This window comes from Eptatretus burgeri, chromosome 14, assembly GCF_056783735.1.
Source record: "Eptatretus burgeri isolate ZD-2024b chromosome 14, Ebu_testis_v1, whole genome shotgun sequence".
Taxonomy (NCBI): Eukaryota; Metazoa; Chordata; class Myxini; order Myxiniformes; family Myxinidae; genus Eptatretus; species Eptatretus burgeri.
In genome coordinates this window covers 13,231,564-13,244,063 of record NC_140974.1, presented here as the reverse complement: position 1 = coordinate 13,244,063, position 12,500 = coordinate 13,231,564, and the positions used below count along the sequence as shown (strand labels likewise).

Below are 12,500 nucleotides of genomic sequence, written 5' to 3'. Positions count from 1 at the left end.
TATATATATATATGTATATATATGTATATATATATGTATATATATATGTATATTGTTAAAGATTCAGCGGTGTCGGGATTCACACCCGACTTGACAGCCAAATGTTGAAGATTCGGTGTCACTTAACAGCACCGCTGTCTCCGGGGGTTATAACGCCGGCTGGCTTGGCACAGGTCTCGGGTTACCTGCCTCAGATCACGATACCAAAATACACCTGCGCCTTGCCAGCTGGGGGAATAGACCCTGGCTTCAGACTGGATTTGTCAGAGACCGAGCGGAGTCTGCCAGTCTGTAGCCCGTTTGGGTTTTATTTCCAAATCGAGCTGATCATTCCTTGGCCCGGCACGAATAAATTCAAGGCGGCAAATCTCGTATAACTCAGTCAGATTTATTGGGGACACATCGGGGAACACAACACAAGCAAAGCATTCACGACATTGTTATAATATTAATCTATAACCCGTTCTTAACTAGGGAGCTGCAGATTACGGGTTTCGAAGGGAACCCTCGCGAGATAAACCTGAGACAACATTGCAGACAAGACACAGAGTATTTGGTGATGCTTCATGGATGAGAGGAAAAGTGTCAAAGGCACAAATGCGGCTTGTGACAAGCTGATGTCAACGGATTCGAGCACCCAGCTCGAGCATGCAGCGTGGCAAAATGGTGGCGTCGTCGTCCTCTTGTCGCACCGCCCACGCACACAGCCTCAGCGTGTTCAGCCCCCGTAAGGTCGACGGCAAAAGAGCGGAAGGTCCACGGTGTGCTCCAGCTGGCCTTTTACAAGGTCCAGCATACGGATCCAGGCCTGGCCTGCTTACCAGATCAGGCCAAATCAGGGTGTTGGGCTCCGCAGGCGGATCGACGGGATTAAAAGACGTCATCGAGCCGTGAGGTGAGTAAGGAAAGAGGCTCCATGGTTAGACGAAGGTTGAACCTGTCGATGACCTCCTAAAGTCTATCGCCGACGCACACAGGAGCCAGTTCCTCCCGAAGCAGATTGCAGCCTCCCAATAGTCGTTTCTATACAGCAGAATCCTCACTTGACACTCAGGCTCAGTTACTCCCTCGGCAGATCGCTGACTCGACCCTCAGCTTCAGGCCATTCCTCTCTTACAGATCACCGACCACACACACCGCGAGTTACTCAGCAGATCGCCGACCGACGCTAGCAGTTTCTCCCAGCCGATGGCAGACAGACCTCTTGCAGTCCCTTCCTTGCCTTTCTTTCGGCTCGCTCTTCACGAAAGCCGATCGCAAACAGACACATCCATCCCTTGTACAGCCGATCGCCCCACCGCTGTGCTCTCAGTTCCACCTTCCCTTCCCGGCGCTCGCTTCTCTATGCCACTCCCTATCCGAGCACTGGGCGGGGACTCGTTCGGAGAGGGGAAGGAAGGAGAAGAACCTCTCAGAACACCACCACCGTACGAACAATGAACAGCCTCCTACACCTCCCGACACACGTCACGTCCAATTACCGAACAACCTGGCTAAACATGCATTTAATGGGGGATCTGGGCTAATCCTATATTTAATAACACTTTAAGGGCCATTTCCGCAACAATATATTGTTACGGATTTCAGAATCGGATCTGACGAATGCATACTAACATCCAGGTCCTCAGATAGTTCGTTCCCTAAATGCATGTCCAGGATTGACCCATCCTCATGTCTGGTGGGATTCTAAATGTGATGCATTGAGAAAGGTAAAGCATAGATCTACTCCCTTATGGGAAGCTTTTTCTCTTGACGACAGACACATTCATGCACGCAAGATTCCCCCATTTCTTTCACGGATGCCGAGACCCGCCTTTTTCCAGCGACGTTGACACACATTTCTTTCACGGACACCAAGACCCGCCTTTTTCCATCGACGTTCGACACCCCGTCCAGCAGCTCTATGGACGCTAACTGGCTTCTTTTCATATCGGGCTGAACAGTGAAGTGATAATTGTTGTTGACAGTTTTATGAGTGTTTCACGTTTGTGCTCGGTAATTCTGACAAATGGCTGCTTTTTGCTCGCCCAGCACCACAGACATGGCCTCGTAAGCAGGAATAACCACGGGCCGTGCGGATTGTAATGGTAACGGTGCGCAAATGGGGCGGGGTGAATTTGGGGCGAGTCTCTGCCGCCGAGACAGGCCGCCTAAAAAAAAAAGGAGAGGTCCGTTCTTGGCGTGAGTGGCGAGCGGCACACGCGTGGGTCAGTCGACGACGAGTGAGGCACGGGTCAGCCGACAACCAGTCAGTTTGTCAGTCAGTTGGCGATAGCTGGTTGCGGTTCTGACAGCTTCGAGAGAGTTTCGTCATTTCCAGTCAGACGGTCGCTTCATCGTTCCAGTCAGACGGTTGGCTTCATCCGTGCCAGTCAGACGGTGGACCTTGGCGTACCTGTTTCTTGGGGGTGACGTCGACTGGTGTTCAAGCCCGTTGGCGAGTGGGTGCACGACAATGCTGGGTGCTGGCGACAGACAAGGCACACTCACACATTTCAAGACGTTTTTATTTGATGGACGACTTCTCTTTGGTGAGTGAGATGATTCTCCTTCTCCTTCTCCCCCCTAAATCATCTGCTGGGTACCCTTGTCTGTGTTTAGTTGTTTAGTCAATCCCCGATAAGCATCTGATCTCTGTCTCTTTTTCTATAATTTTGATTGATATTGCCTGATTATTTATTTGCTTGCGATCATTTTGATCGATTTGAAATTTATTTATTTTTTTCCTCACGGAAATAAAAAGTTATTTTTATTTATTATTTTCTTGTTAATAAATTGCTTGTTGACGTTCCAACCTGTCCGTGCTTGTCCTTTCCTTCCATTGATCCAGCCTTGTCCGAACCGAGATAGACTGGGAGGTAATTACCACAGACTTGACCAATAATAGTCGGCACGCACCAGCGGTTAAACGCTCGGCCACCCTAATTAAGATCTAATCAAGATAAGATTGGTGCTTTGCTGAGGGCGCACTCCCCATTCAAGAAACCACGTGACCTCTCGTTAAACGGCATAATTAGACGGTGGACACTGGAACTCGTGGTTAACTATTTGGCGTTTATGGTTCTAAAGCAATCCACCGTACCACGAAGTTAATTGTGAGCGGTGGCCCCAGGTCCGGCTCTTCCGAGGATAAATGGGGATTAAACCCCCTGAGTAACAAACTGGTGTCTCGGTACCGTGGCCGTAACAATATATTTCAATGAGATAAAGCGCATACGATTTAGTAAGATACCATTTTCTCTTGCTTGTATATCATCGACATCACGATGGAGATCAAAAGACTGGAATGAGATTTTACTGACAGTCAATTTGATTCCAGTACAAAAGTAACACCTTATTCTATACTGTTAAAAACAGTCGTAGCAAAATTGAGAACACATGAACATAATTTCATTTCTTCCACAGACTGTCTGTCTGGTTTCCTTATCCTCTGTCTCTCTGTCTCTCTGTGTCTCTGTGTCTCTGTCTCCTGATGTTCACCAAACTTCCGTATGCACAATTAACAATAGTGTGTGTGCGTATGTGTATGTGCCTGACTTGTTTGCGCTTCTAAACCGCTGGAGGGAATTGATTGAAAGTTGGCAGTTATACTCGGGATGTGCTTAGTAAGGTTTTATGCATTAAAAAAAACATTTCCGGGAATGGTGAGGAGTGTCAATTTACATTGTCCACATTGTTGTGGGAATGTGATTCGGGATAAAGGGAGTAATATAGAACAGTTATGTCATTAGTAACTGTTTCGGAGTATGGTATCTATGTGGAAACAACAAGGAATGTGTCAAAGGATGTGTATCAGGAGCGACAATCGGGATTCCCCTACCCTATTCCCCCATATGTGTCTATGTCCCACTCTCCCCCATCCCTTCCTCTCTTGACTCCCCCCCCCCAATTCTTGCCCCACCCTCCCCGGATCATCGCTCCGTAATCAGCAATATGTCTTCACTGAACTGACGGACCAGGCCTGCCAGCAAGTGTGCCTTGCTTCACTGCATGGCTTTCCTCATCCCTTGCAGCCGGGCGCTGTGTGCAAAGGCTGCTGTGGTTCCACCAACAACGGTTGGCATGGCATATAATGGTTCGGTCTGTGTGCAGCGCTAATGAATGGGCCATCAAGCGGGCCATCATGGGGAGAGTGGGTGTGGCACTGGTAATAAAAGGGGAGAGTTGCAGCCTCGCTGCATCAGTGTTGGACTTTGAGGATTTGGGGTTTTCGTGATTGAGGTGTTCTCAATGCGCCGAGGTTCATGCCAGCTGGCCTGGTGGACGACTGTGGAAGGAGCAATTTAGCCAGGACTGGAATCAAACCCATGAGCAACTCCAAGCCACGACTGACCCCAAGCCAGCTACAGCTACAATATAATTATAAAGGAAGAGTGTGGGGGAATATTTTTCTTGTCCTGTCTTTCCCCCCCCCCCTTGTCTTATCAATCTGTGGTATGAATTGGATAAGGTTGTGGTTAAGCCAAAGGTGGTATCGTGGACACATGGGAATTCGAGTGACTGTATGTATATATATATACTGTAATATGTGCTTCTTTCTTCTCTTCTTGCTCTTCTAACCCTTCCCTATTATTAAAACCTGTTCTCACGGTGTGTGTTGGCGATGCATGATTTGGTTCATTGGCATTGCAATCTCAGCATGGGTAAGTCCATGACCATTGGAGTTTTGGTGCCAAGCCCATGAGAGGCTCATAAAATGTGATAGGGTTCTTTTAGGTTTGCTCGACCCAAGTATTAATCGAGAAACCTATCGCAGCAGCAGAATCTTGTTAGTTTACTGTGTGCCAGAAACCAAAGTAAAGATCTGTTTGGCTTTCCCAGCAGATGATGCACGATGTCTTTTGGCAGTCCGTCACGAAAAGGAGATCTTGCGCATGGTAAATTTGACCATGTAACCACCTGGCTGTTCACTGTTACAATATAAATGTGTATCGTGTTGTGCTGCAGTCTTTGGGAGAGTGTAGTGAAAGTCCCAGTGATTCATAGTATTATAACATTATCTTCGGGAGAAAACCTTATGGGATCGAACACTACTTGGACAGCTTAAATCTGTGCTCTGTATTTTATGCACTCCTAAACCACTGGACAAAATCGGTTGAAAGATGGTTGTACTGCCGGTGTGCTGGAAACGTTCCACTAGGTTGAGAAACGTTCCACTAGGTTGAGATGGCCACCTCCAATTTAGATATTTACTTGTTTGTTAAAGTGTGGCATTATCGTCAGAAGTGGATGAATTATTATGCCTGCTACTGCACTCCTGCATCACTGGTCAGCATAACTTGGAAACTGGATATTATCAAAAAAACAAAATTCATCAAACTCTCGGAAGTTTCATAATCTGTCCAATACCACCTCCTTTCTTCTCTTGCAACCTCTGCTCTTTCCGTGATTTCTCCCCCACTCCCCACCCCCTCAACTTTCTGCAGGCCTCACATGGTCCTCAATCAACTCCGTTCTGGTGAAACTACCGAAATTCAGGATCACTGCTCACCTCCACTCATTTGTTACTTTTTGTTGTTTGTTTTTTTATTCTTGCCTGTAGAATCAACAACTACGTCCTCTTCAATCTTATTCTTCCCTCCAGGTCTTCAAGACAGCTGTTCACCCCCATCTCAGATCGTCCCCAATCCAAACCCATGATCTTTTCTGCCCTCGTTAACACCACCCAAATCCCTCCTAATTGTCCAGTTTTTCCTCCTTGAAGTTTCTCCATGCATGTGGGTTTTGTGTCCTCTTTTTGTCTGTTGCGTCCTGATCCATTCAGTGTCCGAGTTCTTCCACGAGCCTTGACGAGGTATAAAAATAAATAGTTACCCTTCTCCCCACCATCCCATCCCCCCTTTCCACTCCAGTGTTTTTCGTATCTCACAATTCTGCTTATGGCATCTGAATTCACTTTAAACTCCTATTTCTTCACCCCTCGTCGAAAGCAGACTTTTCTCAAGCCTTATGACATGAAGTGCTTCAAGCCCAATAATCAGGAGGTGATGGTGGTGGTGGTGTTGGTGGTTGTTGTTGCCGCCACCACCATTCCATTCCATTTGGCGTGGGATTTTTATTGTTCTATACGGCCCTTCCGTTGTACGAAACCCCATCACCCATCCTTGAACGGGTCTCTCCGCTAATTAAGAATTAAATGACTGGCGGAAATGATCCAGAGATTAAATGCAATGTCACACAAAAAGATTCCTGGACTACTATCAACGTGGAATGTCGGAGGCAAAAAAACAATAATTATAAAGGAAAAGAAACTGGAAGATGAAAAGCAAAATTAAGGGGAGGATATTATTAAGGGGTTGTTTATTTATTTATTAATTTTTGTATTTTATGTGTGAAAATCATAGAAAAAAAATCAGGGCTGAGCTAATTTCCACCAAATTTTGCACACTTGTTGATAATATTGAGGGACAGATCAGGGACACAAAAAAAAAATCCCACTCCCCCTGTGAGGAGATTGGGGGGGGGGGTGGGTGACTTGCCATTGCTCCTGAAGGGAATGTGTGTATCTTGTTATTTTATTTTTTTGTATACCTTGTCGAGGCTCGTATGAGAGCAAACACACAACGTACAGCAAGGGGGGCATGAGACGAGGGGTGGGAGTGAGAAGGACAAAACAGTGGGGAACAGACACATTAGGAGATCTGTGGAAGGGAGAGGGATGGGGTAGGGGGTATACAAGATGGACATTACAGAGACTTTCAGGAAGGAAAGCAGGGAATTTGAAGGATGTGGGCTTGGGGTGGATTAACGGGGGTAGAAAAGATCATGGTTTTGGATGAGGGATGATAAGTGGTGGTGATGAACAGCTGTTTTGAAAGCCTGGAGGGTAGAATGGGATTGAAGAGAGTGAAGCAGTTTATTTCAAAGGCGGGAAAAAGAGGAATGAAAGTGAAGGTGAGCAGTGATTCGTGATTTTGGTTGTTTCACCAGAAGGGGGTTGTTGGCGGACCTTGAGCACCCTGCAGAACTATGGGGGGGAGGGGGGTGAGACCGGAGAGGAGACTCGAAGCCAAAGACCACCGACCTGCCTGCGGTGAGAGAGTGAGAGGCCCAAAGACTCAGCACCATCACGGGAGATGCCAATGATCCTACATGCTTTTGTTTCCACAGCGTGAAGCCGAAAAAGGTGGGAGGTAGGAGCACCAACCCAGAGTGAAGAGCAGTACTCCATTAGGCTGCGGACGAAAGCTTTGTATATGGTCAGGAGCTCAGGTGGGCTGAGGAAGGACATTGCACGACAGGATTTCCAGTTGGCGACTGGCTTTGGAGGCGAGGTGGGAAATGTGGCTTTCCCAGGAAAGGTCATGGCAGATAGTGAGACCCAGAAACTTGAATGAAAGGACTTCTTCCAGAGGATTGTTGAGAAAGTAGATGGGGGGGGGGGGTTCTAAATGGTCCTTTTGGAGAGATATCGTGAGATTTGTCAGGATTGAAAGACATGTGTCACGTGTTGGACCAGTTTGTGATGTTATCCAGATCTGCAGAGAGTGGAGAAGCTGCTGCATGCCCTGTCTTTGGAGACAGTTGCAGGGTGTGAGTTCTGAAATTCCAAATAAAGACGTGGAACGATGGTGAATGCCCCGTCTTTGGAGACAGTTTTACTCCATGGTTCGCCCAGGAGAGGTCGTGCTTGATGGTGAGATCCAGAAAGTCAAGAGACTTCTTCCAGTGGCTGACCACGGAAATAAGTGGCTTCAGTTGAAGAACCTTCCAGAGGTGAGACAGAGATTTTCTCTGAGTGAGACATGTTCCATCTATCTGACGAGAAACAAATCAATTCCAGATCAGCAGAATGTGATGCAGCTGTCCTAAACTCGTGTTTGAGATTTTAGGCATTTGGCCATTATGAAGAGAGTAGTAGCAGCATGATGTCCAAGTTGAATGATGGGACAGAATCCAAACTGATGGTCAGAGATCAGGCTGTTTGAAAACAGGAAAGACTTTTCATTGACACCACTGATCGATTCCATGACTGCTTGTAACTGGAAGTATGTATGCTTCATGGTCTTGGAGTTGAGAGGATGTTCTTGTCCTTCTTATGGTTGGGAGTGATGTTTGCTGATTGGAGACTGTCAAAGGAGAAGAAAGAGCAGCATTTCATAAACTGGGAACAGATACTACCCGGGCCTAGCTGAAGGTCTATTCTGGGCAGGACTTTCTTCGGTGAGGACACAAAGTTTCAACAGTTATATTCATGGAGTTGATATTGTCTGGGAATATCAAGCACCAACGCAAGGTTCAAATGAATGGCCCAGTGTACCAGTTTGGCAACTGATACCGGCTTACCTTGATGTTGGAGTGGAAAGGTCTTGACAACCTCAACGCCCCAGTCTGGTGTCATTTCCTCCCACGTGGTTGCAAAGAAATTCACACTCGAACAAACCTTTCTACATATATTTTTTGTGACCCGATCATCACAGGGGAGTCAAGACTCCTCGACTCCTGTCGTTTGGTGGTTCCTTTTCCTTTCTTTTTCCCAGAACCGAGCGGCCGGAATGGGATGCAAAAGCTCGAAGTCTGTTCAAGTGCTCGATGGACAGAACGCTGGAAACTGCGAGGATTTGAAGGTAAAGAATATGTGGTGGTGGTATCCCATATTTGATGCTCATCGCCCATCAAATGACTTCAAAATACTATTTAATATCCTTTGGTCATAAAATTAGGAATGTTGTCAGATACAAACACTGGTTCCAGGTGTGCTGGGGTTGTTTTTATTGTTCAATATGCAGGAACAAATGACTTCAGAAAATAAATCATGCATGTCTGTTAAAAACATACAAAACACACAAACAATTGTTGGCTTTTCTGAATTATTGGGAGAGTCTTGTTCTGAGAACCCTTTGAACGTCCCTCGTAATACAATACAATGCAATGCAATACAAAGTAGTGAAAGTGTGCTATTGATTTGTAATCTTTCTTTCAGGTGTTCAGGTGTAATTGTTGATCTGTCTCTTTTACAGCTATGCTTTGGGTGAACTGATGAACAATTAAGTGGAATTTTCTCACACAATAGTGTAATATCCTTCCGGTTAATGGCACCTTGGTCATCAGCTGCTTGGTTGTTTGTTGAATTTTTTATGGTGAACCAGACATTTTCCCCGTCGCTTCGCTGATTTTCACACTATCATTTACCGACGGACATCTTCCATCTGCTTGGAAGTCGATCAACATCACCATCACCATCGTCAGCAAAGCTCTTCTTCTTTTCTCCTTCTCAACAGCCACAATTATTCCTCCGTTATTGCAGGGTTGGCCGGGGGTGGTTTGGCTTGAGTCTTTCAGGAACCGGCTGGCCAGGCCTGACATTTGACTAAGGTTAGGGTAGGAATTTGTAATTTGACCAGGGTACCAGCAATAGCTTTCCTACTCTTCGCAGAAGACACCCTGTGATCTTTAATCAGTTAATGTTCTTAGGCTTCGGTGGAGTAATGGTTAGAGCGTCTCCTCTGGGAATGGGTCTGGAATGTCAGTGTGAACCCCAGCTGATTAATACCAAAGAGTTTTAAAATGCTACGTGCTGCTTCATTGTTTCACTCAGCATTTAAAACAGGTAGAGCACACACACCGATACCTCACCTGCATGTGAAACAGTTTCTAGCATGGCCGAGATTGGAACACAGGCGAGACAGGTTAGTGGCGTGTGTGTGTGTGTGTGTGTGTGTGTGTGTGTGTGTGTGTGTGTGTGTGTGTGTGTGTGTGTGTGTGTGTGTGTGTGTGTGTGTGTGTGTGTGTGTGTGTGTGTGTGTGTGTGTGTGTGTGTGTGTGTGTGTGTGTGTGTGTGTGTGTACCTCTAGGTCTAGGACATCCTGCGACCCTCCTCATCAGCCAGCCTTGCTGCTTATATTGTTATGAATCTGGAAGCTTACTGCACTCAACATTCAGAGTCCATTTAGATCAGTTATATCGGTAAGTATGTGTTTCTAGTTAGGGTTCCGTCCCTCGTCTAATGGGAATTAAATGTTCGTGCGCTGCAGAGTTATTTTGATAGGATTTTTACATCAACGACAACAATGCCCACCTTTGCTCTCACAACAACACTCTGCTCGCGGCATTCTTCGCGTGCTCGCCAGCAAGCGTGCGCATGGGCGGTGTCTAACATAGGCATGGCGTCTCTCTTTAGCCAATCGGCAAGGAGCGGGCATCTCACCCGCCCCATTTCCGACCCAACACGATCGCCATTACGCACGTGACCAGAGGTGAGAAGGTGGGCGGAGCCACAAACACCTCCGCTCGGGACTCCGCCCAGAAAAGTGGGAGTTGCCTGGCCTACCGTGGGCCTGTCCAATGGAGGATGGCCAGGGAATCGTACGATGGGTCCGACCACTGAGGAGGCGAGTGGCCAGGAAAAGAAGCCCCTCCCTCCTGAGGAGAAGAAGTGGTGGTCTGGACCAGCGAGTGGAGAGATGGTGTGCTCGTGGCAGGAGCGTTGGCCAGTTTGCGAGATCATGGCATTTTGCCAAGCAACGAGGATCATGTGGGAGAGGACATTCTCAGTCCAGGCATTTTCCAACCTGGCATTCAAAGCCAGTGAGTGGTTGTCGACGAGCGCCCTGCAGACGGTCGTGGTCATGGACTTCGGGTCGTGGGTTCGAGTCCCACCGTGGTGATTCGAGTCGCTGTGACCGCACGAGGCGGGGCAGGTACCCCGGACCGGCTCTACCGACTGAAGACCCATCGCGTCCATTTTCTTTTTGTGTCTGTGTGTGGGCCCGTCTGTAAGTAGGAATTGTTAAGTGCTCTTCGCTTGTACATTATTTGCATTTCTTCTTATAGTTGGATAACTCTGCTCCTTGGGTGCTCCCCTCTTCCCCCCATTATAAATAAATCCCCTGTTAAACGTTTCAGCTCGTTTCTGTGTTTCTTTTATTGGTTTAGCACGGTGCGTGTTGGGAAATTGGGAAGCGGCAAATTGTGCATTCGGTCCAGCGCAGCTCTGGTAACTCCGCTCGGTTACGCCGGATCCAAGCCGTTACCGCGACTCGGATCGGACAGAGTCGGCCGAGGGTGAATTTCCCCTGTAGTTTGGAGGACGTGGGTATTTAGGTCAATTGAAATTGGAAATCGACCCTATCCCGTGCGGTCGACCTATTGGCGATCTTCGGTCCGATAAGGGACCCGTTGGCTCCGAAGTTATCCGGGGTGACGATCTAGATTCCAGGTGTTCGGTGGAGCCGACTCTCCTGCTCCATCTAGCGGTCGTACTCGCTGCCGATACCCGGCCCACAACAATATATGGGGGATATGAAAATCACTTCTGCTTCGCTTTGAACCTCAGAGGTGTGTCAGTTGTCAAGTTTCTTGTGTGCGCGCCAAGTAGCTTAAGCACTCAAGCAAGCACTCCCTTCAAAACCGTTGATAAGGAACGGCTGGCTTAGCAAGCACTAGCTAGCTGCTTGGGACCTGAACATTAAACATGTTGCTTGCTTTGATTTTACCCTCTGTTTAAAATGAGCCAAATGAAACATTTTGAAAATTTCGAATGATTCTCACTCAGATTTCAACCTCACCATAATGTTTCTTTATACAAGAAGATGTTTTGTCAAACCGGATACCACCAGGGGTACTACACGATCCACATTTGCATGGAGAGAACTGAGGTCTTTCCCCACCCACCTTGAACCCCCTCCCTCAGATATGCTATGAAACATACTTGGGCAACATAAAATATTCGTGCATTTCCATTGCTACGGTGAAGGTCCCAGATTTGAGTACATGGGACTAGTCTTGCTGGTCGGTCTATGATTGACTCTTTCATGTGTTTATTACCCTCACCAAAGGTGAGGGCATTGCATTTGCGTCCGTTTGTGTGGTTTGTCTGCACAGAATGTGCTCACGTAGGCCACAAGCACCTCGTGGTAGCCATCCATTCCATCCATTGGGACCATACTCTGTGCAGAGGGTCGGTGCTGCCTCAGCAGTCTCCTTGGTTTATTGGACACAATCCTGGATGGGTCGTCACTCCAACACAGGATACCAGCAAGCTAGTACTCATTTTACCGACCTCGGAAGGATGACAGGCTGAGTCAACCCCACCTGGTATTAATTCAACGGCTGATTGGGATTTGAATTCAGGATCCTGGGATCCCAAGCCCACCACCCTCACCATTAAGCCAACACCAGGCGTAGTGGTAACCAGTAGTACACGTTTAAAAAAAAAATTCAACCGACTATGTCCATAAAGTATGTACAATTACAACGTGAGTACAGTACGTCCATAAAATACGTATACTATAAAACCACATTGAACAAGTCTGGGCGAGGATATGCAATCTTTGATTTGCTCGTTCTCATTACCTTTGCCACTTAAATGATTCTTCACCATTGAGACGTCGGGTGAAAATGATATCGTGTATAGCACGTTAATTCAAAACTAGGTGGATGAGTTTGGGAGGTGACGAGAACAAGCCGATTCGATTTTGGTTCAGGTCCGGATCCAGATGCAGCCTTTTGGTGGGATACAACACATGAACTGTTTGAGCTTCGTGGAGCTATGCGCTCTA

At 47.1% G+C, this 12,500-nt stretch overlaps 1 protein-coding gene across 1 annotated transcript in view; it reads left to right on the top strand.

The window, feature by feature from the left end:
* Positions 1-12,500, top strand: part of RAE1 (ribonucleic acid export 1) — a 74,312-nt gene that overhangs the window by 44,042 nt on the left and 17,770 nt on the right. The gene's annotated exons all lie outside the window — the stretch shown is intronic.